This window comes from Kogia breviceps, chromosome 12 (genome assembly GCF_026419965.1).
Source record: "Kogia breviceps isolate mKogBre1 chromosome 12, mKogBre1 haplotype 1, whole genome shotgun sequence".
NCBI classification, from domain to species: Eukaryota; Metazoa; Chordata; class Mammalia; order Artiodactyla; family Physeteridae; genus Kogia; species Kogia breviceps.
In genome coordinates this window covers 62,695,726-62,722,050 of record NC_081321.1, presented here as the reverse complement: position 1 = coordinate 62,722,050, position 26,325 = coordinate 62,695,726, and the positions used below count along the sequence as shown (strand labels likewise).

The 26,325-nt window shown below is 39.6% G+C and overlaps 1 protein-coding gene across 1 annotated transcript in view; it reads right to left on the bottom strand.

The window, feature by feature from the left end:
• Positions 1–26,325, bottom strand: part of ZDHHC17 (zinc finger DHHC-type palmitoyltransferase 17) — a 238,643-nt gene that overhangs the window by 145,390 nt on the left and 66,928 nt on the right. The gene's annotated exons all lie outside the window — the stretch shown is intronic.

The following is a 26,325-nucleotide window of genomic DNA, read 5'->3' as shown; positions in this document are numbered from 1 at the left end:
CAAGCTTATCTAAGTGTTAAGAATAACTTTCAAGAAAAGGTAAAATCAAGACTCTCAAATAGATGTAAAGTGAAGACATGCCAAAGACTATTTTTACATATTTTTAATGAGGAAATTATAAAAATGTTATAACCAATTTGAAATCAGAGAACCACAAATTTATATGGAGTGAAAGAATATTGAAATGAATTTAACAAACGACTGCAAAACTGGCTTTTTCCATAGGGATGGGGGAGGGTACTTGGGAAGAGAATGGTTGTCTGTCCACCAGAGAGAAGTTATTTGCTGATCTAGAGGCAAAAATTAGTCACACAGCAAGGTTATACAGAGGCTAGGAAGCCAAGTCAAGAAACTCCACCAGGGTTCACCTAAAGTACTCATAAATTTGAAGGCCTTCCCCTGAGACTGGAGGATAAGAAGGATGGAAAGTACAGATATAGAAAAGTAGTGGTTTTGGAAAAAACTAGAGGCAGTTGACATACGATGGCCTCAGTCTTAATAATGAAATCATGATGTCATTGTTATTAAAAATCATAAATCATTTAGAAGGCAGAGAATTTGGTATAAGACAGCAATTGAACTCTTTTAACTCTGAGTTTCCTGGTAGCAAAGGCAAACATGGAAATGTAGCAATAATGTAATTCCAACTGGCACACAAAAGAAGAATGCAAGTTTTTCTGGAAAGATGGGTTTGACTGCTGACTCCATCAGAGCTCTTGGGTGACTAGGTGCATTATCAGTAAGCAGTAATATTTTGAAAGGAATCTTTGTTCTGAGCAGTAGGTTTCAAGAGTGGGCTTAAAATATTCAGTAAATCATGTTGTAAACAGATGTGCTATCATCCAGGCTTTGTTGCTCCATTTATGGAGCCCAGTTAGAGTAGATTCAGCATAATTCTTAAGGGCCCTAGGATTTGGGGAATGGTAAATGAGCATTGGCTTCAACTTCAAGTCACCAGCTGCATTAGCCTCAGGCTGTCTTTTGATGCTTTGATGGCAGGCATTGACTTCTCCTCTCTAGCTATGAAAGTCCTAAATGGCATCATCTTCCAATATAAGACTGTTTTGTCTACACTGAAAATATATTGTTTAATGTAACCACCTTCATGAATGATCTTAGCTAGATGTTCTGGATAACTTGCTGCAACTTCTACATCAGCACTTCCTGCTTCACCTTGCACTTTTATGTTGTGGAGATGGTGTCTTTCCTTAAACCTCAAAAATCAACCTCTGCTAGCTTCAAGCTTTTCTTAGGCAGCTTCATCACCTCTCTGAGCCTTCACAGAATTGAAGAGAGTTAGTGACTTGTTCTGGATTAGGCTTTGGCTTAAGGAAATGTTGTGGCTGATTTATCTTTTTTATCCAGACCACTAAAACTTTCTCCATGTCAGCAGTAAGACTGTTTCCCTTCCTTATTATTTGTAAGTTCACTGGCACAGCACTTTTAATTTCTTTCAAGAACTTTTCCTTCGCATTCACAGCTCGACTAACTGTTAGGTGCAAGAGGCCTAGCTTTCAGCCTGTCTTGGCTTTCACCATGCCTTCTTCACTAAGCTTAATCATTTCTAGCTTTTGATTTAAAGTAAGAGATGTGTATACCTCTTCCTTTCACTTGAACATTAGAGGTGGTTGTGGGATTATTATTGGCCTAATTTCAATATTGTTGTGTCTCATGAAAGAGGGAGGCCTGAGGAGAGGGAGAGAGACAGAGGAACAGCCAGTTGGTGGAGCAGTCAGAATATACACATTTATTAAATTTGCCATCTTATATGGGCAAGGTTTTTGGCACTCCCCAAAACAATTACAATAATAACATCAAAGATCACGGATCACAGATCACCATAACAAATATAATAATAATGAAAAAGTTTGAAATGTTGTGAGATTACCAAAATGTGACACAGAGACAAGAAGTGAGCCAGTGTTGTTGAAAAAAATGGCTTCAATGGACTTGCTTGCCACAAAACTTCAATTTGTAAAAAATGCATTACCTGCAAAGTGCAATAAAGTGAAGCACAATAAAAGCAAAGTGCAATAAAATGAGGTATGCCTGTAGTTGTATGGACACCAAGATTTATCAAAGCAATATAGTGAGGATACAGAGCCAGGTCATAAAGGGAAAAGCTACAATCAGAGTCTGGAGGAATTCATTTGTAGTCTCCCTTATGCTCTCACAAGGGATCACACAGGTCATGCTCTTCTCCCAACAAAGAAAATGCAGCAATGTGTGTGCAATGTTTCGGCATGGGGAAGCCCATTAAAGATTCAGCACCCAGAGATTTTTATGGGAAGCTGGTCACACAGGTACCTTCTGCCTAGTGCCTACTAAAATTCCAGTTTCCCTGGAGGAAAGCAGGTGTTCAGCATATGCATATTATTTGTACAAACAGTAGGTAGAGTGAGCCACTCTTATCAATTAGGGAAAGTTTTATATCAGTGTAGGGAACTGTTTACCACTCAAGTTCCCAGATTCCATCCAAGGGCCAATCTTTCAAGCTGGCCTATATAAGGATAGTTGTCTCAGGCCTGCTTTGTTAACTCTTTTCTGCATAGTGAGAAAACAAGAGAGCCGAAAAGAGGTGCCCAAGACAGAAACCACTATTTCTTGCAATCTAACGTTGGCAGTGACATTCCATCACCTCTGTTACATTCTGTTTGTTAGAAGCTAGTTACTACATTCAGCCCACACTCAAGGGGAGAGAATTTCATACAGGTGTGAATACCAGTAGCTAGAGATCATTGAGAACCATCTTAGAGGCTGCCTACCACACTGGCTTACTTTTTATTCCTTGAACACCCCCAGGATTATTTCTGCCTCAGAGCCTTTAAATGTAATGCTTCCCATTTCTGGTATTTTCTTCCCCCACTTCATTCAGGTTTCAGTTTAAATGTCCCTTCCTGAGTGACACCTTCCCTTTATCAATTTAAAACAGCACACGCTCCTTCTTAACAACTTTCATCCTTTTATCCTATATTTTTCTTTATAATAATTACTATTATCTGCAATTATGTATTTATTTGTTGACACAGTTGTGCAAATTGCATGACAGTAATAATCTTGTCTGTTTCATTCACTGTTTATACAAAGATATAGGAATACCTGGCACACAATAAATGCTTAAAATTCATTAAATGAATAAATGAGCAGAATTCCAGATTACCCAAAAGATCTATTTTTCAGTGGAAATAAATATGATTTATACATCAGTCTCTTATGAGTTTGTTTAGTTTGAGTCTACATCCAAGAGCATGATCAATTTCAGCTAAGTGCAATATTATGTTCTTAGAGTTGAGGACCAATCCTGGACCAAACTACCTCACTGAGACAATGCCACCCTAGAGATCTGTCCAATCCCTGAGTTGGTACCTTTCTTTTATCAATAAGCTCATGATGTACCTCCTCCACAAATATTTACTAAGGGTCCACCTGTGCCCAGCACTATGCCTGAAAATAATCCAGTTGTGAATAAGACAATCTCTGCCTTCAAGAAGCTTAGAGTCTAGTAAAGAGTCTTGGATTAATCAAGATGTAATTCTGAATATAAATAGACCATTTCAAAAAGATATATCAATAAAAGCAATATTAAATATAGCTCTTAAATGTGAAGCAAAATCACTAAAACTGCATTATAACATTCAATACTTAGATGAAATTAATAACACACTATTGATAACTGCTACTAATAGCCACATTTATTGTGTATTCTCTGCTAGTCACCATGCTGTGAGGATAGGTGTAGAATCTAAATCAACTATCGTTTTAATAGTTAGTAACCAAAGCTAACTGAATGGGTTACACTATGAAAGAATTTAAATCAAGGGCTATTGGTTGCTCATGGAATTGCCTGAAAACTTGAAGAATCAAGCTTTAAGCTAGATTTCTAGGAGTAATATAACAGAATTGGACTGATGAGAAACTGCTGTCACTGTTACAAAGCACTAGATGCTGTAGTTTGCACTGAGGCCACTGCCACACTGGAGCCAGTTTTCATGTAGCCCATGCTGCCCACACCAACGTCACTGCTGTATCAGAACCCTGACTGGTGGCCACTGCTGCAAACACTGCCACTGCTGCTGTGCCTCTAGAGAGATCTCCCAGCCCCTTCCCGCCTGTGCCGTTAGCTCCCGCACCAAAACTTAACCACAGCTGAAGGAAGAAACCCAAGGTTACATGCTTATGCTCTCAGGGCAGGGAAACCCAGGATACCAAGTACTGAGCACTTCCAACACTTAAAGGGTGAGGCCATCTTTGTTCTACCCAAAACACATAAACAGGAACGTCTATAACAGAAAGAGTTTAGATGCTGAGAAGCCTGAAAAAAATGACAGAATTTCATTCGATCCTCACAACAACTCTGGACATGGGTATTATTTTCCAAATATCAGAGTTGAGGATACACCTTACCCAAGGTCACACAGTTAATGAGTGGCAATGTTGGGGCTAAAACTCAGGTATGTTTGGCTCCAAGGCCATATTCTTTTTTTTTTTTTTTTTTTTTTTTTTTTTTGCGGTACGCGGGCCTCTCACTGTTGTGGTCTCTCCCGTTGCAAAGCACAGGCTCCGGACGTGCAGGCTCAGTGGCCATGGCTCACAGGCCCAGCAGCTACGCGGTATGTGGGATCCTCCTGGAACGGAGCACGAACCCGTGTCCCCTGCATCGGCAGGAGGACTCTCAACCACTGTGGCACCAGGGAAGCCCTCCAAGGCCATATTCTTAACCAAAACTCTATGCTCCCACTTCTCTGGAGGAGTAATTATTTCCTGGAAGTGCTCTTTAAAAGAAAAATAATTAGACTGATTTGCTTTATATAAACAGAATATTCCACTGGTAACTCCAAATGTAATCATCTCTTAAGCCTTGTACTTATTAGCAATAAAAATTCCCTAAACAGGGAGTTCCCTGGTGGGCCAGTGGTAAAGAATCAGCCTTGCAATGCAAGGGATGTGAGTTTGATCCCTGGTCAGGGAACTAAGATCCCACATGTCACGGGGCGGCTAAGCCTGCGCACCACAACTACTGAGCTCGAGTGCCTCAACTAGAGCCCACATGCCACAAACTACAGAGCCCACGTGCTCTGGAGGCTGTGCACCACAACTAGAGAGAGATAAAACCAGCACACCACAACTAGAGAGAATCATGCGCCCCAATGACAGATCCTGCATGCCTCAACGAAGATCTCGCATGCCTCAAACTAAGACCCGACATAGCCAAAAATAAATAAAATAAAATAAATAAATTATAAATAAATCTTTTAAAAAATTCCCTAAACATATGTTATCTTCTTGTGTGTGATGGTAATGTCATTGACAAACCTCAGTACGTATTTCTTTGCAATTAATTTCTAGTAGTGATGACAGATTCTTACTGGATTATATACATAGAATTATCCACACTCCACTGTGGCAAAAGGCATTTGTAAAACCAATAGTTGATGCTACCACAATTATGATTACAATGTAGCCATGATTTGTGACCTACATTGACCTACATTGTGTTTGAGCTTATAGCTTAATGTTATCCTTTAAGCAACTCAGTTTCTCGGTTACAGCAATTTAATGTAACCTAGTGCCTTTGTATACCAGGCACTGGGCTGCATCAGAGATTCTGCAATGAACAAGCTACAGAAGTTACAGTCTAGGAAGGGGACATGGGTCAGCATGGATAGACACCTTCACCTGAGCTCAGGCCCTTTTCATGTCTTGCTCAATACAGTAGTAAGTAGCACTGTTTCCTGGACTTTTGCTGCCCATTTTTCAGGGAGCAACAACTCGAATGAACTTTTAAAAACTTAAGTCTTATTACGCTCCCCTCCTCCTGCCTTGGTCTCTAACACGGTTTCTAATTTCCCTTTGAGCAACACCCAAATGCCTTACCATGTCTATAGGGACCTAGGTGGTCCAGCCCCTGCCTACTTGTCCAAACTCTACAAATGTTCTCTCATCAGTTACTCGAGACCAGGCATGGTGGTCCACTTCCTGATCCTTGAAGCGCAAAACATACGGTTGCCCCTGCCATTCCCTCTAACGGGAATGTTCTGTCCCCCTGACTTGCCTGTGGGTGCCTCCTTCTTGTCATATGCTTGAGGTCTCTGGTCATATGTTGTCTCTTCAGAGAGGCCTTCTCTGGCCCATCACCACCATAGCATCACCAACAACCTTGTTTCTTTTTTTAAAAAATATTCATTTACTTATTTGGTTGTGCTGGGTCTTTTTTTTTTTTTTTTTTAAGTCTTTATTGAATTTGTTACAATATTGCTTCTGTTTTATGTTTTGGTTTTTTGGCCGTGAGCCATGTGGGATCTTAGCTCCCTGACCAGGGATCGAACCTACAACCTCTGCATTGGAAGGCGAAGTCTCAACCACTGGACCATCAGGGAAGTCCCTGCACTGGGTCTTAGTTGCAGCAGGAGGGCTCCTTACTTGCGGCATGCAAACTCATAGTCATGTCACGCATGTGGGATGTAGTTTCCTGAGCAGGGATCGAACCCAGGCCCTGTGCATTGAGAGCATGGAGTCTTAACCGCTGTGCCACCAGGGAAATCCCAACAATCCTGTTTCTGATAACCCTGTTCTACTTTCTCTGTAGCACGTTCCACTTTTTGAAATTATGTGTCAATTTGTTCACTTATTTATTTTGTTTTAGTCAACTAGAAAATAAGCTCTGTGGTGAGGACCTTACGCGTCTTCTTCACAAATGCAGTCTGTCCTCTGCATCTGTTGGTTTTGCATGGCAGATACACAGGACTGACTGCATTTGCTATTCCATGCCATTTTGTACAACGAGCTTGAGCATCTGCAGATTTTGTATCCGCAGAGGCTCCTGGAGCCAATCTCCCATGGACACTGAGGGACGGCTGTATTTCCTGGGTGTATAGAATGGTGCCTGACTCATCATATGCACTCAAAAAATATTCTTTGAATAGATGAAACATGGACTGCAGTAATCTCTTCTTTCCCTGCCTTCAATATTCCTCATCCTGATCCATCCACCATACTCCACTAAAGTTTTTCTAAAGCATAAAAGTTGATCAAATTGCTTCCCCTATAAATGGCCTACAATAACTTAAAACAATTAGGTAAAAACTACTGAAATGGCTTGGGAGATAGTTTTTATATGGTATTATTTATACATATATGAGTGTGCATGTGTGTGTGTGTGTGTGTGTGTGTGTGTGTGTATGCTATAGCACTTTATTAAACTTATTTACTTTCATGTCCTAGTAAGTACCTCATGGGAAGGAACTTTGTCAGATTTATCTTTGTATCTAGAGAACTCAATGGAATACCCAATACTAATGAACTTATCAATGAAATTCACTCATTCATTCATCAATTCATTTCAACATTCAAGAAATAGTTGTTAAACTACAGGCTCTACTATGAATTAGCTCTATGCTCTTGTCACTGGAGATATAGCAGTGAATAAAAGTCCCTGTTCTCATTAAGTTTATATTCTGGTAGGGAGACTGGTTGTAAAACAATACATAAGTAAATATATATTACATAATATAATGTTGGGTAGTGCTAAGTGCCTTGAATGAAATGAAATTCACATATTCTCAGGAAATTTTCCTTTACAAAACAATCAGATCTCACATGAAAAATAGAACTTGCTGGCTTTATAGGCTATGAGAGGAGGGAAAAGACCATGGACTAAAATAAGATTGACAAGTTCCCAGTATAGGAAGGACAGATAGATATTCTGAAAGCAAATGCCAACCATCACCGCAGTAGAGGAGCCCTGGACTAGCAACAATGTAGGGATTTTTAAGGTAAACTGAGACCCCCCAAAAGGGAACTTGTGCAGTGCCAGGTCAGTAACATCCCTGGATCCCAGCAAAACATCACAAGTCCTCTCTGAAGAAAAGCATCCCCAGTGTGTACCCTCATATTAACTCACAATAATATGACATGAATATTATGACTCAGCATGAGTAAGAGTCAGCTGAAACTACAAACACATTAAACCCAAGGACTATATATATTGAATATAAGACATAGAACATAAAAGCCATATATGAAATATTGAAGAAATAAGAAAGGAATCACAAAATTAAGCAAGAAACAAGACTATAAAAGTTATTTGAAAAAAGAACCAAGTAGACATGAAACATATAATTGTTGCAATAAAAACTCAATGAATGAGTTAACTAGCAGATTATACATAGCAAGAAAATATTTAGTAAACTGGAAGATAGATTTGAAAACTGCAGCATAGGAAATGTAAAAAATGAGAGGGTAGGAAATATACAATATAGAATAGGAAAGTCTGATTGAAATTTCAGAAGATGAGAATAAAGGAAGTTGATATTTTGAGAGATAATGGCTGAGAAGTTTCCAGAAAAGGAAAGATATAATTGTACAGATACAGAATGCATGGTGTAAAGTAAACAGGATAAAGTAAAAATCCATATGTAACAAAACAACAATATCAAGGACAAAAAGAATATCTTAAAAGCACTAAGAGGCAAAAGATAACCTACAAATAAATGACAATTAAACTGACAGCAGACATCTCAACAATAAAACAAAAGCCAAAACACAATAGAATAAGATCTTTGAAATATTGTGAGAAAATGATTACTACCTTAGAAATATGCACCCAGAAAAACTATCCTTCAAGAATGAGGCTGAAATAAAGACAAAGATAATAAAAACTGGGAGAGGATTTATTTCCAACAGACCTACACCAAAGGAATTTTTAAAGGATATTCTTTAGAAAGAAGATCCCAGAAGGAAAATCTGGGATGCAAGTTGGAATGGCAAACAAAGAAACTATTAACATCTAGATAAATCTAATATTGTCTGTAAAAAACAAATATTATCAAATAAGTAGAGTTTTTATTTTTAAGGGCAAAAGTGAACAAAAAAATCATGAAAATCAGAAGGGAGGTGATCAGAGTTATGTTGTTCTAAGATACTTGTATTTCCCCAAATGTTAACCTTCTACATACTCATAGCATGATGATCAAAACAAAGAAATTAACATTGATACACTACTAACCTGATATACAGACTTTATTCAATTTTCACCAATTATCCTGCTAATGTCCTTTTTCTAGTCCAGGATCACACATTGCATGGGTGAGCTTGCAACTGCTTCAACCAATAAAATATCACAGAAATGATGCTATGCAACAAGTGGAAGGAACATAGATTCCACCTCTCAATGGAAAGTGTTAAAGAATTTACAGCCACATATATATATATATATGGGGTTTTTTTTGGTCATGCCATGCAGCTCATGGGATCTTAGCTCCCTGACCAGGGATCGAACCCATGCTCTTGGCAGTGGAAGCGTGGAGTCCTAACCACTGGACCACCAGGGAATTCCCACAACCATATTTTTAAACTACCCCAAAGAAGAAGGGCCCAAGACACTCCTGAAAAAAGAATAACCAACTGGGGAAATTTTTATTATCAGATATCAAGATTATTATAAAACCATCAATTTGGACAAAATGCTATTGGTGTAGGAATAGACAACCAATGGAATAAAATGAAGAACCTGGAATTAGACCCATGCATGTATATGTTCTTGACATATTACAAGGGTGGTATTGTAGTTCAGTGAGAAATGGACAAAATCTTCAATGAGCTGTACTGAGATGATTGGTAATCCAAATGTCAGAAATGTTATGGGATCACAACACATATACAAGTCAATTCTAGATTTAAAATTTTGAGGGTGAAGGGCACAACCTTAGAGTGTTTAAGGCATTAGATAAAAATATTCTCATGGCATCTCAGTCCCTGTCTCTTCAGCAGAGGGCCATCTGCATTGCAGTCCTTAAGTTTTCATGAGTCATCCATATATTCTTATAATAAACCCCACTACCTTTTTGTTTTTGCTACACCTGGCTGTACATGGTTTCTGCCACTGACACAAGGTGTTTAAGGTGAACTGGCAAAAAAGAGAGGCCAAACATTTATCCAGCACTTATTTCATGCCCTGCATCATCTAAGTGCCTCATGTACCTTAACTCATTTGATTCTCACAAACAAGCCAATGAGATAGTCACTGATTATCCTCTTACAGGTGGACATACAGAGAGGCAAGAGAAGTTAAGGAACTTATTCAAGGTCACAGGGTTAATAAGTAGCAGAGCTAGGATTTTAATCTGGGCGTTCTGGCTCCAGATCCTAACAAAGGAACTGGAATTTGAACTCAGGCTTTCTGGCTCCATATTCGTAACCTCCATGTAGTGCTGTGAAGACCAGAGTATGTATAACAATCATTTTCTTTGCTCCATTGTTTTATCTGTGGCCAGGCCAGCCCCAGCTCCTGAGGTACTGCAGAGCCTCACAGAGGGACCCTCTTCTGGCACAGACTTGGCAAAGGCAGTTCTGGGACCAGATCCCGCCTCTGTTGTGTGCACATTTGGGCTCATAAATTCCAGCACCAAACTCAGAAGAGAGACCATTTTTCCCTGCCTCCTTCTCTGCCTCAAACACCCACAGTAGAGTTCACTGCAGAGGGCAGGAGACACAACTTGCTTCCTGTTTGTGTCCGGTTTCTCCCACTGCCAGAGAGACAAATGGTTTTAGGTCTGGAAGTCACAATTAAGTGGCCTTAGGCAATTTGGTTCAAGGCAATCACTATTGGTTGAGTTCCTGCCACAAGTTAGGCACTCTACAAGGTGTGGCACACTTGGACTTTTGTACCCTCTGGATTTTGCATATCCTATAAAAAACAAGTTTCTGGGCTTCCCTGGTGGCACATTGGTTGAGAGTCCGCCTGCCAATGCAGGGGACACGGGTTCGTGCCCTGGTCCAGGAAGATCCCACATGCCGCCGAGCGGCTGGGCCCGTGAGCCACGGCCGCTGAGCCTGCTCTTCTGGAGCCTGTGCTCTGCAACGGGAGAGGCCACAACAGTGAGAGGCCCACATACCACACACACACACACACACAAAAAAAAAAAAAAAAACCCAAAAAAACCAAGATTCTTTTCATCTGCTACCTTCGGAGGCTCTATTTTTTTCAGGGGCCACCTCCCAGGCTTTACTTGTGATCTTGTACCCTGCAGTTGGTGCGGGCTGTTCTCAGAAGCTGTCCCTGAGAGAACTACCTGAAGACCAGCTGAGATTGTTTGTTTCAGTTTGTTTCTAAGTGAGATATATGGAGTTTTTGAATATAGTAAAACTTCTGAATGTGAACTAACAGTTCCTAGAAATTGTTTAAAATTTCACTTTTGGCGGGGAGGGGGCAGTCAGTGAGTGAGCAGAAATAGAAAAGACCTCCTGCTTCTCTAGTTCCTACAGCGCATAAGCATCTGAAACGTGTTCATGTTCTTTTATTGAAGAAACAGCCATCCACTCCTCTCACCTCCCTACCAGACCAAATGTTGCGGTAACATTTGTTCTGCCTGAGGATAATCTCCCAAAGTGGCTCCTTTCCAAGAAAATTTTAAAGGTAACATGTTAATCTGACAAAGGGGCCACTTCTGTGTCACTCTGGCCTCCTCCACCACACTTAGAACAATACCTTGGCCACAACAGGCCATCTCATGCAGTAGGTCATCACAGCTTTAGAGCAGATGTGTTGAGAAATTAGTTATCACATGCAGTTGAGTTGCACGGCCTAGGATGTTTAATCCCTGCACCTGGGCTACTTTAAAATTTGAAAGAGAGGCATTAAGAAAAAAACATCCAAAACTTAGAAATAAGGCAAAGGAAAGGTGGCATGTCTTTTCAATGTTAAACATTTTAACAGGGCCATCCAACAGTTATTTAAGTATCTAAGGGAATACAGCTTTGCTCCACTCACCATCTGGTATTGATTAAAATCCCAGATTTTGTGAAGTTGCATCTTAACTTGTAGATTATTTTTCCTCTAAGAGAGATGTAAATGATTTCTGTCTAGTGGAAGCATTATCTCATGTTTATTATTTTATTTTATTTATTAACCAGTTTTATATTTAACCTACCAAATCTTATTCCAAAAATTTTTTTCCCCCTAATGCCTTTATTTATTTATTTTTTTGTGGTATGTGGGCCTCTCACTGTTGTGGCCTCTCTCGTTGCGGAGCACAGGCTCTGGACGCGCAGGCTCAGCGGCCATGGCTCACGGGCCCAGGCGCTCCGCGGCATGTGGGATCTTCCCGGACCGGGGCACGAACCCGTGTTCCCTGCATCAGCAGGCGGATTCTCAACCACTGCGCTACCAGGGAAGCCCCCTAATGTGTTTAAATACCCATTTACTCAAATGGTCTTTGAATCAGCTTTACCATCTTACTGATTCCTTCATTTAATGACTTGAATAAATCTTTGACACATGTCTATTCTACGTATGAAAGATGAATTTTTAAATTTTTGAACATTATACTTTGCCCAAGAAACTAAAGAGATGGAAGGCTTTTTTTTTTTTTTTTTTTTTGCGGTATGCGGGCCTCTCACTGTTGTGGCCTCTCCCGTTGTGGAGCACAGGCTCCAGACGCGCAGGCCCAGCGGCCATGGCTCACGGGCTTAGTTGCTCCGCGGCATGTGGGATCTTCCCGGACCAGGGCACGAACCCGTGTCTCCTGCATCGGCAGGCGGATTCTCAACCACTGCGCCACCAGGGAAGCCCGGAAGGCTTTTTTTCTGACAAGAGTATTGGGTCTGGTTTGCGGAGCACAGCTTGGACTCCCATCATTTCCTATACAAATCACAGGGCTCCAGGTCCAAGCACTGTCATCACTGCCTGAGCTGGCTAAAAAGTCCCACCCAGCTGGGAGAATGCTACCCAGGTCAGTAGTGCACCAGGAGGAGAGTGAAGGTGCAGGGGCAAGAGGCAGTGGAGGCAGCAGCAGCCTACAACCCCCAGAGATTAGAGCAGAGGCGAGAGGGAGCGACCAAAAGGGAAAAGGAAGCAGAAAAAGAATGGAGAAGAAGGAGAAAGAAGACAAGGTAGGGAAACAAAATAAGTTTCCCAGGGCCAACAAAAGTCCTAGGGGTGGTACAAATGACTGGAATCCAAGCTCTTTGGAGCGAATTGAGAAACCCTGAAAATGATCATCATAAGGACTGATTAAGAGAAAATACCCTGTTCTTTTAGGTGAGCCAACCAAGGTAAGGAGAAGCATAAAAGAAATGGATTTCAAGTATGACTGATCAAGACTCAGAAGACAGAAGTCATGGTGAAAGGAATATCAGAAATCCGTGAGTAGTTGAACATGAACTCACATGTGTTGTGAATCCAGATATAATTTTATCCACAGCATGCACGTTAATTAGTAATCTCTTTTTGAGCACTCTTTCTCCTCCCCACTACAGCAGTTTGAAATAGCTCAAAAGCTTTAGGGAAAAATTATGTTTTCAAAACAAAACCAAACCTGAGTCAGAGTGAACTATACCAGCTATGTAGTCACTAAATCGGCACTAAGACAAGAGGTGATGGACATCTGGGTTTACTTGCCTGGGGGCAGGGGAGGGAAGAGGACAGAAGACATCAGAAGGTGAAGGGAACACTGCACTTGTGTCTCCTGAGCATGTTCTCCCAAAGTGACTTATTTTCACCAGTGATTAGGATGCCAAAAATCCCTTTTTACACTGTGATGGAAAATTGTTGGAAGAAGCATTGTCAACATAAGGAGGCAAAAAAGTCCGTGGGAGGAGCCCTCTTTATTATGCTCACCGCCCGCCACCCCAAGTGTCAGCAATTCCTGTACCCTCTGATGATGGACCTTTATTAAGTCTCTGCTTACTAAAGGGTAAAAAAGGAAAGTGTATATGAAAGAATTGACACCACAAAAGCAATGTTTATTGGCTTAAACAGACCAAGAAAAAGACTAAGGTATCAAACCCACCAAAAAAATCAAACAGTGCTTCAAAGGCATTGTTTAATTACAGTTAAGTTAGTAAAAGGATGGAACTCAAACCTGGGCAGAAAGACCTTTGTCTACAGAGGAATGCCCTTGGTATCACTGAATTCAATACCCAGGTAAAATTTCCGACCAGTAAACATTTTTCTACATAGGAAGCAGTTCTAATTCTATTTGAGGAATATAGATTGGTGATGAAATTCAGAGACCATTATCTCTTCTGCTGATTTAAAAGATTCAGACTCCCCCATCTGGTAAAGCATACAGCACAGTCCTTCATAATCCTCGGGGGTGGGGGAGGGAGGTGGGGAAGCAAAGCTTCCAAACAGGTAAAGCTGCTTTCATTCATTGTTGCCATGAAGGGAATTATGTATTCAGCTCTAAATGCTGAAATCATTAATACAGTGCTTCTCCTCCTCACCCAGGAATAAGACAAACAATTTAAATCATTATTTACTTCTTTCCCAGCTAAGTGTCCTCGTTGTCCTGATCAGCTAAGTGAAGCACGAAATATCGCCTTGGAAGGAATATGTGGCAGAAGTGCTAGTGCTTAAATGCCCACAGATGCTGGGCTCTGAGAGCTCACAGCTGATTGCATAGCCGCTGTTTGCAATTTACTGCTGGCATCTGTTGCCATTTGGCACAATGCTAATGGCTACCCCTGGGAGTTAGAGTTGATGCTCTCTGGATAACTCACTTTTCAAATCACCTAAGTAAAGTAATTTTTATTTGCCAGCATGAATTATGCCACCAGTGAAAGTCATGAATTCATGTTGTTAAAACAATACAGATTACTCTAACTTCTATATCATTCAGATCAGTGTCAGTGTCAGGCTGCTGTCAAGAGCCAGATACCTACAGCTTTGGCTACAAAGACAGCAGGTAATCATCTCAGTGGGAAGCTAAGTCAGGACCACCCACCCAAAGGGTCCATTAGCATAAAAAAAAAGGATTTTGAAATATGCTTGTGTCATGCCTCCCTGGCCTTTATGGGGCTCACCTAAGCCAACTATTTATTTTCTTATTATGCCTGAACACTCCCATTTAATGGTGTGAACTTTGCTTCCTTTTTTTCTTCTCACCCAATACAGGAGAGGCTTTCTATTTCCCTTTCTTATCCAACACGGAGTGTCCACATATCACATCCTCTTTTGCCACACGCGTGCACACGTGCTTGCGCTTTCCTATGGTTAGAATGGCAAAGGGGCTGTCCACAGGGAAGGGAACCAGATTACGGAAAAGGGAGAACACATCAGAAGGATTTTCTTAAGTCTTTATTGCACTAAGTGTTCCTCTTCTGGACAACCGTTCTGTGCTCAAATAGCAAAGAGATGGGCTTTGGGGTTTCAAATGAAACTTGTAATTTACAGCTAGGTTAGGAGGGAGGAGTTGTGTCTCAGAGGTAATGTCAAAAAATGAGGAGTATAATATAATATGTACCTTGTCCTTCCTTAACTTGGTGTTGGAAGATGTCCCACTTTGAAGCCAAGTGGAACTCAGACATCTCAGGGCTCTTCTGGTGAACCACAAGGGGTGTGGCTTCAAGAATTTGCAAGAGTGAAGGCGGAGCCCTCTAGAGAGAAGCACTCCCTGAGAAAGGGAAAAGACATCAAAGCTGTAGGAGGGGAGGGGCAATTTTGAGTATTACGTGGTGTCTTTGCCATCAGATCAGGCCCCACAGACTCACATTCCACCCAGCGTGTGGGAATGGCTAGCAGAGAGTAACTCTAAGTGAAAACGTTTCGTTCACAAAGATAACGTGAGATAACTGCCCTGTATTGGTAGGCTCCTAAAAGAAGAAAGGGAGAATTCCACACGTTGTTGGCAGAGCCAGGGCTTCCCTGTACTGGAAGCATCAACTATGAGGAGGCAGGAATGCCCAGCAAGCACAGCCATGGAAGTGGCTGCAGCATCTTGCAGACCAGTTCTATCTAGAGAAGGAGGTTGACGTGCTCAGTGGAGAAGGGTTGGGGTAAGAGGACAGAAACAAAATGACCTTTACTGTAGGTTAACTGACTATCCTTGTTTGAGTAACATGTAGGAGACACACCCTGGGGACACACCTTCATAAATACTTGGGCTGGGGAGGGCCCTCTGCAGATCTCAGAACACTTACATCCTGTAATAGCAGGCGAGAGCGAGAACCAGTGAAACCGGGGTGACATTTGATTCTTATCCTAAGTGCGGTTTACTTACTGAGGGTCTAACCAAGTGAACAGACACTTAACTATTCCTGCTTCAAAGGATAGAGGAGACCAGTGTTACCCGGGGCCAGCTCCTGAAGTGCTGTGGCACCAGGAGTAGCAAAACTGGAATGTGCTGGAGTTTTGGGGGGCTGCTGACCTGCCAAAGATGTCACTGAGAATATTGCCAGGACTACTGGTAATATTATCACTCCACTGAAGGAAGTAAACTACAGTTATTAGTTTACAATTTTTGTTGAAAAATTCTTTTAACATTTAATTTCTATAGCTCTTTATGGGCTTATTCCTTTGAGACTTGGTCCATCCTTGGTGGTCAGCATGGGCATCTTCAAAGAGCTCATATCTGGATCAGTTCTCCATTCTTGTTTACGCATGGCATTTTGTGTATGCTTAATTTAAAATCTTATTTTGGGGACTTCCCTGGTGGCACAGTGGTTAAGAATCCGCCTGCCAGTGCAGGCGACATGGGTTCGAGCCCTGATCTGGGAAGATCCCACATACCGCAGAGCAACTAAGCTCGTGTGCCATAACTACTGAGCCTGTGCTCTAGAGCCTATGAGCCACAACTACTGAAGCCCGCGAGCCACAACTACTGAAGCCCACACGCCTAGAGCCTGTGCTCCGCAACAAAGAGAAGCCCGTGCACAGTAAGGAAGAGTAGACCCCACTTGCTGCACCTAGAGAAAGCCCACATGCAGCAGCAAAGACCCAACGCAGCCAAAAATAAATTAATTAATTTTTTAAAAAATCTTATTTTGTATTGAAGTAATTGGTATATATTCTTGTGTCACTCCGTGAGGCTATAAGTTCCTCAAGGACAGGGACCACGTCAGATATTTACATTATTTAAACTGAACTCTTCATAGCCTTCATCATTGAAAGAGTAAGCTCTTCTCATTGCCCTCCCCTTGACAAAAAGATCTCAGATCAAATTTTTTATGAATATTCTACCATGGCTACGACTGGCAGTTGTCATCCAAAATGTATTTTTCTCTTCATCGAGAGTAAGAAAAATCTTAGGTTGGCACAGACAACCCCATAAAAACTATATTTCCTAGATTCCTTTGCAACTAGGTGTGTAGTCATGTGATAAAGTTTTGGCCATTAGGATGTGAACTAGTTGTTGAGCGTGATTTCCAGTTTGTGCCAGGAAAGGGGAGGAGAGAACATTCTTTCCTCCATCTCCTGTATCAGGGATATGGTGATGATGATGAACCATCTCTGCTCTTAAAGACAAAGCTCACCCTCTAGATATGGTAGAAAAACCAGCTAAAAGAAGCCTAGGACCTGACAATGCAGTCATCATAACAGCCCTGTACTGCTCATGCCTGAACTATTATGTGAGAGAGAAATAAACTTCTATATTGTTCAAATCATTGAATATATGAGGATACCACTTTATTTGGTGTGTGGTATACATAAAAATATTTATTCCTCCTTTTATTGATCAGATCTTGCAAATGTTCTTGGCACAGAATAATAGGAACAAGTTTAATAACAACAAATAACCACATCGTCAGTAGCTGGTATATGAAATTGGCAGGGTATCTTATATAAACTATCAAATTTCTAATGTTTTAAATCTTTAAATTTGTTTGTAGTTGTGAAATGAGGGAAGAACCTTCCCTTTCAGCATTCCACAGCCCATGCGTCTACCACTCAGATATCTAACTCCAAGAGAGCTAAAGTCAGATTCTCTTATTTCCTGTCTGATGCCCTGGGGTCACTCAAGTGTGGCTGCCTTCCTACCCCAACACACACTTACTCTGAAATTAACATATTACATGCTGAATCTGATAAACTGTAATGGGAAGCAAACTGTGCGTTCTTTGCTAGTCACCTCTTGCTTCCTCTCTCATTTTGTCCTTCTCTCCCGACTCCTTCATCCTCTACCTCCCCCATTACAACTGCTTCCCACCACCAGCCACAACCACTGCCTTGGACAGAAAGAGTTGCTCACAATATTCATGAGAGACTTTGGTACCCCCAGTGAGTTCCGAGGCCCCTGCTTACTCAAGACACTTTCCATACACTGAGTGGTACTGCTTGGAGGTGCTAATAAGCCTGGCCACTATGCTAGCCAAGTGGGCTGAGGCAGAGTTGTTGGGCCCTTAAAGACCAGAATGACCCTATTCTAAGGTAATAAGAAATTTGTAAAGATGAGGGACATGTTTGATAGAAAGTCCTTTAGAGAGAGCAGAAAGTCAAATGACTAGTTCTAATGGAAGAGGTGACATAGGAAAGAGACAACAGAGCTCAAGGATCAAAAAAAAGAATGAAAACAATTCAAGTTGGAGTTGGCATCAGAGTTCACAAGTCTCAGACCACTACAAGTTGTTTGCTGTGATGTGATAAAATCTATATTTTTGTTGTTTTTGGTTTTGAACCTAAGGTAGAGAGAATTGATTTACTTGTGGCACGCTGCCAACATCAGTCTGGGCAAGGATTCCCTCTTATTTGCTTTTGTTTTCTTTTACCTTCTTCATTCTTGATTCCCACCTCCATTTCCCTCTCCATTGTAGGGACCCATTAGAATATATAAGCAATATATATCCTTGGATACAGAACACAGAATTCACATTGGGAGTTAAGCTCAGGCAAGGCCTGTCACCACAGCTTGGTTGGAATTAGTGTTCACACGGCTCAGACCATTTCAGGTTGTTTGCTGGAATGTGGTAAAATGTAATCTATGCTGTGTTGTTTTGGGTTTTGGATTTCAGGTGGGGAAAGTTGAGATACTCATGACATGATACCATCATCAGTCTTTGTAAGTGCCATCTCTTATTTGCTTTTGTTTAATTTTCCTCCTTCATCCTTGATTCCCACCCTTATTCCCCTCTCCATCATAAGGACCCATCCTACTGTATAAGCAAAATACATCCTCTGCCATTCAGTAGGTGGCCTTTTTGTTTTGTTGATAGTTTCCTTTGCTGTACAAAAGCTTTTTAGTTTGATATAGTGCCATTTGTTTATTTTGCTTTTGTTTCCCTTGCCTGAGGAGACATATCAGAAAAAAAAAAAAAGAAAATTACTAAGATAGATGTCAAAGAGTATACTGCTTATATTTTCTTCTACAAGTTTTATGGTTTCAAGTCTTACATTTAAGTCTTTAAACCATTTCGAACTTATTTTTGTGCATGGTATAAGAAAGTAGTCCAGTTTGGTTCTTTTGCATGTAGCTGTCCAGTTTTCCCAACATGATTCATTGAAGAAGCTGTCTTTTCCCCATTGTATATTCTTGCCTCTTTTGTTGTAGATTAATTGCCCATATAAGAGTGGGTTCATTTCTGGGCTCTCTGTTCTCTTCCATTGATCTATGTGTTTGTTTTTGTGCCAGTACCGTATTGGTTTGATTACTGTAGCCTTGCAGTAAGTTTGAAATTGGGGAGTGTGATACCTCCGCTTTGTTCTTCTTTCTCAAAATTGTTTTGGTTATTCAAGGTCTTTTGTGTTTTAAAAATGCCATTGAAAGCCCGTGCACCGCAATGAAGAGTAGCCCCTGCTTACCGCAACTAGAGAAAGCCCACACATAGCAACAATGACCCAATGCAGCCAAAAATAAATTTAAAAATTCATTTGAAAAAATGCCATTGATATTTAATAGGGATTGCATTGAATCTGTAGATTGCCTTGGGTAGCATGGTCATTTTAACAATATTAATTCTTCCAATCCATGAGCACATTATATCTTTCCATCTGTTTGTGCCCTTTCAACTTCTTTCATCAGTACCTTGTAGTTTCCTGAGTATCAGTCTTTACCTACTCAGATTTATTTCTAGGTATTTTTTTCTTTTTGATGTAATTATAAATGGGATTGTTTTCTTAATTTCTTTTTCTGATAGTTAACTGTTGATGTATAGAAATGCAATGGATTTCTGTATATTAATTTTGTATTCTGCAACTTTACCAAGTTCATTGTTCTTTGTTCATTGTTCTTTTCATTGAACCAAGTTCAAGTTCATTCTAGTAGGTTTTTGGTGGTTTCTTTAGGATTTTCTATATGTAGTATTATGTCGTCTGCAAATAGTGACAGTTTTACTTCTTCCTTTACGATCTGAATTCCTTTTATTTCTTTTCTTTATCTGATTGTGGTGGAAGTCCTAGCCACAGTGGAAGTGGAAGTCCTAGTTAATAGCCTTCAGGTTCTCCTGAAAGTAAGCCCCACGGGCCCTCAAATCCAAATGTTCTGGGGGCCCATCTTCCTGATGCAGGACCCCAGAATGGGGAGCCCAATGTGGGACTCACACCCCTCACTCCCTGGGGAGAACCTCTGCAATTGTAATCAATAGTTGCTCTGTAAAGAGCTGTAATTTTGGTTTGCCCATGGGAGTATGTGAGCTCAGGTCTTCCTACTCTGCCATCTTGGCCATTCCTCTGGTTGTTTCAAACATTGTTTTCCAATTTTTGATCTGTATATGAACTTTGCCTATTATATCTTTTAAAAAAGAGTTCTTAATTTTAATGTATTTTCCATCCATTTCTTTTTTTTAATCTTAGAGTTTGTATTTCTGAGTGTTGGTTTAAGAAGTTCTTCCACACCCCAAAGCTAGAAGAATAATCTACATGTTTCTTTCTCCTTTTCCATTAGCCTTTTTAGATTTGCTTTTCCCATTTAAGACTTTAATCCAACTGGATTTCACCCTTGTATATGGTATAAACATGCATTCTCAGTGGGGGTAATGGCACTCCTAAGAAAGTGAAATTGGTTCTTAGGGGGTAAAAAAAACCTTGGATGGTACAATTGTTTATAGCCCTTCAAGGGCCATAAACAGATATATTCTATATCCAGGGTATTACAATTTTATTGGGAAAGGAGGAAAATTAGGAAAAAATTATACATAAAAATTTTTCTTCAAAGGAGAGTAATGAAAAAACTGGTTGAGAAACACTGGTATAGGCTAAGAATCCAGCATGACTTTTCTCCATAACATATTTCCCTTATCTATTAAATAATTTATCAATTCTTTCTCTACATGCATGTATCAGTTGTCTCATACCTGGCAGTGAGGTCCCCCCTTTCACTGCCCTTTTTCAAAATTGCTTTAATTATTCATAATATATTTAGTCATCTTACACATGTTAGAATAAATATGTTTAATTCATTTTTTAAAGTTCTACTGGAATTTTAATTGGGATTGAATTTATTGATTAATTTTAGAGAACTGACATCTTTACACTGTTGCCTTCCATTTCATGAGTGTGGTATAACACTCCATTTATTTAGGCTTTTGTACCCTTAAAACTTTTCTCCATAGAGATCTTGTACATTGTTTATTTGGTTAAATTCAATTTATAGTTTTGAATGCTATTATGAATGACATCACAGAATCTGTTCTATTTTTAGTTGACTATTGCTTATGCAGAGGAACACTATTGATTTTTGTGAGCTCATCTTGTTGTATCTGGCATTCTTACTGAATTCTCTTATTAGCTCTAAGCCTTTCTGTTGATTCAGTTGGGATTATCTCACCTGAAAAGGAAGAAAGAGAGGAGGAAGGAGAGAAGGAAAGGCAGAAGGGAGGAAGGAAGAAAGGAAGGAAAAGGATAAAAAAGAAAAACAAATTGTGTGCTTCCTCTCAGGTAGATAGGGAGAAACCAATAATCCTGTGACTTATCAATAGCAAGAGAAACAGTGAAGAGAACACTTGTGGATCACACTACAATAATTAGCTGGTCTAGTTTAATGGCACAGGTAAATCTGCTTTGCATTTCAACAATCAGCTTATTCAATTCTGCCTAATAAATGCCTATAATTACTGTTAACTTCCTAATTCATATGCTTGGTCCTTTTTTGTCATATAATTATGAATTTCAGGAATGTATTATGTTACAAAAGGTTACAATCACTTGTATGGCTTTATCTCAGCAAGCAGTGCAGTAATCAATACTCTATGGCTTTCTTTGAGTAGTCATACTTAATAACCTCTGAACATTCTCACCAGTACTCACAATGAGAAGAAAATTTATGCACATGAATTAGAAGAGGAAAAAAATCTCTTGAATAGTTTCCTAAGTGATGACCTATCAAAAGTGGCTAAGTCAAAGTGATCATTTTTGCCTGATGATCCAAGTTTATTGCTTAATAAGAGCTTCAAGAGATTAGTTGCATCAAAATATACACACCTTTCCCTGAATTGAACAACATGTACAAAATAAAATTATGCTTCATCATAATAAACTTGGACAAGGTTTCCATGCAAACATACAACTGTAGAAGCTGGAAATTTCCAAAAATAGTCACAAGAAATCTAAATGTCTTTAAAACAAGTTCCTGAAAATGATCAAGTCAGTTGGACTGAAAATTTCTTTACCACCTAAAAAGCCCAAGGAATCACTTGGCCAATGAGTAATTTCTACCAGAATAAAAGTATGGCATTTGGCAACATATAAGCATATGCACTTTAAATACCATCAAATAGATTTCTACATAAAGCTTATTGTAAGCTAAATGGATCTCAGAGGTAAGGTATACAGAAGAAATACTACATTAACTGTATTAAAGAGAACAGATTTCTCTGTATCCATTACGTGGGACAGATGGAAGGACAAATTTGTAACAGTGGGATAATCTTAGCTTCCCTTAGTAAAGTAGGCAGGACTCAAAGTAAAATATGATGGCTTAGCAAGGAGGGAGAAAATCATAACAAAAACATCTTTATGAAGGCTCTCCTGTGTAGTTCTATTAAAAAATATGAGAAGAACATGAGATTTAAAGGAAACATCTTCAAACAAAGCAATAGAGTAGTGATTTAATGTAGGTCATCATTAAAGACAGCAGAGCTGTCAATAACATTGTTAATTCATTATATTTTGTACATATCTCTATGAAAACACGAATTCACTCTATGTCATAATTATGAGCAATTAGCAGTCAGGAATTCTTTCTTCCTCTCCTGTTTTGTTTTGTTTTGTTTTAAATCTCTTGCACCCGTTACAGCGCATAGGTACGTAGCAGGTGTTCAATCTTGGAAATGCTTTGTGTTTTAAAGTCACGTGATTATATGACTTTGCACTATTTCTAGATGTATTCATTATCATTGGATTTGTCTATTAGGCATATGACTTATTCTGCTTGGGCCACGATGCCACAAATTAGTTCAGTCTAAACCAATTCTTCTAACCCCCAAGTTGGACTTTTAACTCTGCCAAATGCTATTTGACAGTAGATTCCCGAATACTGAAAATCTTGCCAAGCATACATTATGTTGTTGTATAATTACAGCTTTCTAGTACTCAGTATGGTATTATTAGCTCAAGCTGTAGCTCATTTAGTGTACATAATTACAGCACACTCAGCAGTGAACACTGACCTACAAAGGGGAGCTTTCTGTTGCTATTTTTTATCTACTTCAATTGACAGTAAATGTAGTTATCACTAGGACTCCAAATTTTGAGAAAGTTTGATATTCATGCTGCATTTGCAAGTACCTTTGGAATATCCAACATCACTCTGATATTTTAGAGATATTATTTCTACTAATGATGATTGAGTGTTAGTATTATTTGAACAAAAGTTCAATTTTTCTGTTGTTCTTTCCTCTGGTGGGTGCCTGGGTAAACAACAAGGGGCAAAATGGTACAAAAGTGTGCAAGCCTTAAAGAATCATTCTGCTGGAGATTATAGCTTGTTAAGTTTTTATAATGCCTAGGGCATGTTCACACCTCAGTAGATTACACTTTCTTGTCATCTTTCCACTTATGTATTTTGCAGCTCCAAACACCCCTTTTTAAGAGGCCTAGGAGTTAGCCCTTAAGCACCTGGTGGTTGGAGGTGTGTTGTCATAGGGATCAGGATTGTCTTGGATAAGAGGTAGAAACGTCTTAGGTGAACTTCAGGTGGAAGCGTGGAAGGCTGCAGTCGCCTGAGTATCTCCTCCCCAACTGGTTTCATGTCTTATTGCTCCCTCGTCACTATTACACATCTCAACCAGGCTACGTTCATTGCCTTTGCCTATGCGTTCCTCTAGGATTTACTCACATTACAAGAAAGGTTAAGGTGTGACCAAAATATATGGACTTAATTGAAACTCTCAATATCAATGATCAAAGAACTTTATTTTTTTAAAAAGAAAGTTTCCTGAAGACTTTTTCTTACCTTTCCTTATAGGATTGTCATAAATAAGAGTTAATGCTCTTGTACATTATTTCACACTTGTAAAGCTCTGCAAACCTCAAGAAGAAATTTCTTTAAGTGTGCAGTATATATTCCATTTTATTCCAAAATACACATTTTAATTCAAAGAAATTACTTTTTAAGAAAGAACTGTCAGTTTTCAAAGTATTTGTAATTTACATTTGAAGAATGTATTTTAAAATATTACGAAGATGAAAGCTATGGCTGAGTCAGTATTAAGGATCTCTTTTCATCTCTCATGTGGAAAAATATATATGAAAAATGTTCATTTATGTGGTTGAAATTTCATATGCTAATATAGGCCGGAGAATTAATTTTAATTCAAGAAAAGTCTTTTTGGTACTATGTAAAAAGACACTTACCTGCATAATCAGTTAACAAACTTATAGAGGGCGTTTATTTTATGTGAGCATTTTTCAGACTTTGGTTCAACCAATGACACATACATACACATATACATTTCCTAACACTAAGCCATGTTATAATAAGGTTCTACCTAAAACATCTTGACATTTTCCTCACATGGATGTTGCTTCCATTATAGAACTGAATGACCATTTTGAAACTGAGTGACTGGCTATATAAATAAAGTGGGCCTCTCTTGATAAGTGCCAGTGAAGTACAGAAATGTTAGAGTTGGTCTCAGTGTTGAGATCCTAGACATCATTTAGCCCAGCAATATCATTTACAAACAAACTAAGGCTCAGAGAACCAACCTGACTTGGAACACTCACACTGTCTCTAAAGGTAAAATCCAAGAGATTGTGCAAAGGAAAACCTTTTAGTTTGAATAAACAAATCAATTAGTAATTTGCAAAAAGAATTACTCTCACAGCATTCATGTAGATACACACCATAGGGTGTCTAATAATCAAGGCCTACCATCTTGAAACGTTTAATGAAAATACTTGAGTTCGACATATCCACCTGAAATTTATTAGAAATCTCTTATAGGAAGTGTGTATATTAGATGCCATGAGTGGTTTTAAAAGTTAATAAAAGGAAGGATGGGAATTCCCTGGCAGCCCAGTGGGTAGGACTCGGCACTTTCACTGCCGTGGCCTGGGTTCAATCCCTGCGCCGGGGAACTAAGATCCCACAAGCCACACCGGGTGTGGTCAAAAAAAAAAAAGTTAATAAAAGGAAGGAGGAAGGGAATGGGGGGAGTGGGGAGGAAAGAAAAAAACAATGCCTATCCTCCAAAACTTATTTCTAGCTAGAAAGAAGGTATTGTTATTTAACACTAAGCCTCCATAGCATTTCTGTATTATGTTTGTCTCTGCCATTAAATGAAAAGCATTTCAAAGGCAGAGCACATATCTGATTGATCTCCCAGAGTGAGTACCTTCTGTTAATAGGATTTGCTAAGTAAATGCGTCTTGTATTGAAATGAATTCTGTCATTATTATGGTGCATCCAAACACCAATAATAGGATGAAACCTATCTTTTATATACCCTTTCAGACTCATTGATGTTCATCCAATAAATCTTTTGCATAAAGGATAATTAATATTATGTTTTTTAAACACTAGCTTGCACAGGTAGGTTTCAAAATACTTGAGGGAAAAGTACCTGATGAAAACATTCATCCTTTTAAAAAACTTCATTGACTATTTAAAATATCAGTATGGCATTTTTCTTGAAATGAATAATGACTGATTTAGAAACACACTCATTGGCGCTCTCGCTAGTCATTTAATTGTGATCTTGAAAGTAAATTGGCAATCTTGGCTGAAGAAGAATGCTTTGATTCTTTATTAAGTTACTCCAGGTTGAGAGGGGAAAATAAGTGAATGGCAAGAAAGAGTGTTATATGTTGAATGAGATCCCTGAAGACATGATCAGTTGTCAGGGATTTGGTCTATCTAAGGCAGAAAAGCCCGTGTCATAGAGGAATCAGCCAGAAGGAAGAGTGTGAACAAAGGCACAGAGGTGAAAGGGTCAGTGTACATTTCCCTTTGTTCTAGAAACCTAGGTGCCATTTTGAGTACCAGTTCTGATCAGTAGTTTCTGTTTTGTTTGCTGTGCCTGAGTGCTTCTCCGCACCTTGCCTAATTCTGCCAAGTCACTTTAGAACTAAGGTCTTGCTTGGCTCTTGCCAACCCCACTCCCACCCCCAAACAGCTGAAATCCTCCCACCACACCCCAGAACATGCTCACCAGCTAACTGACTTTCCCAAGTCA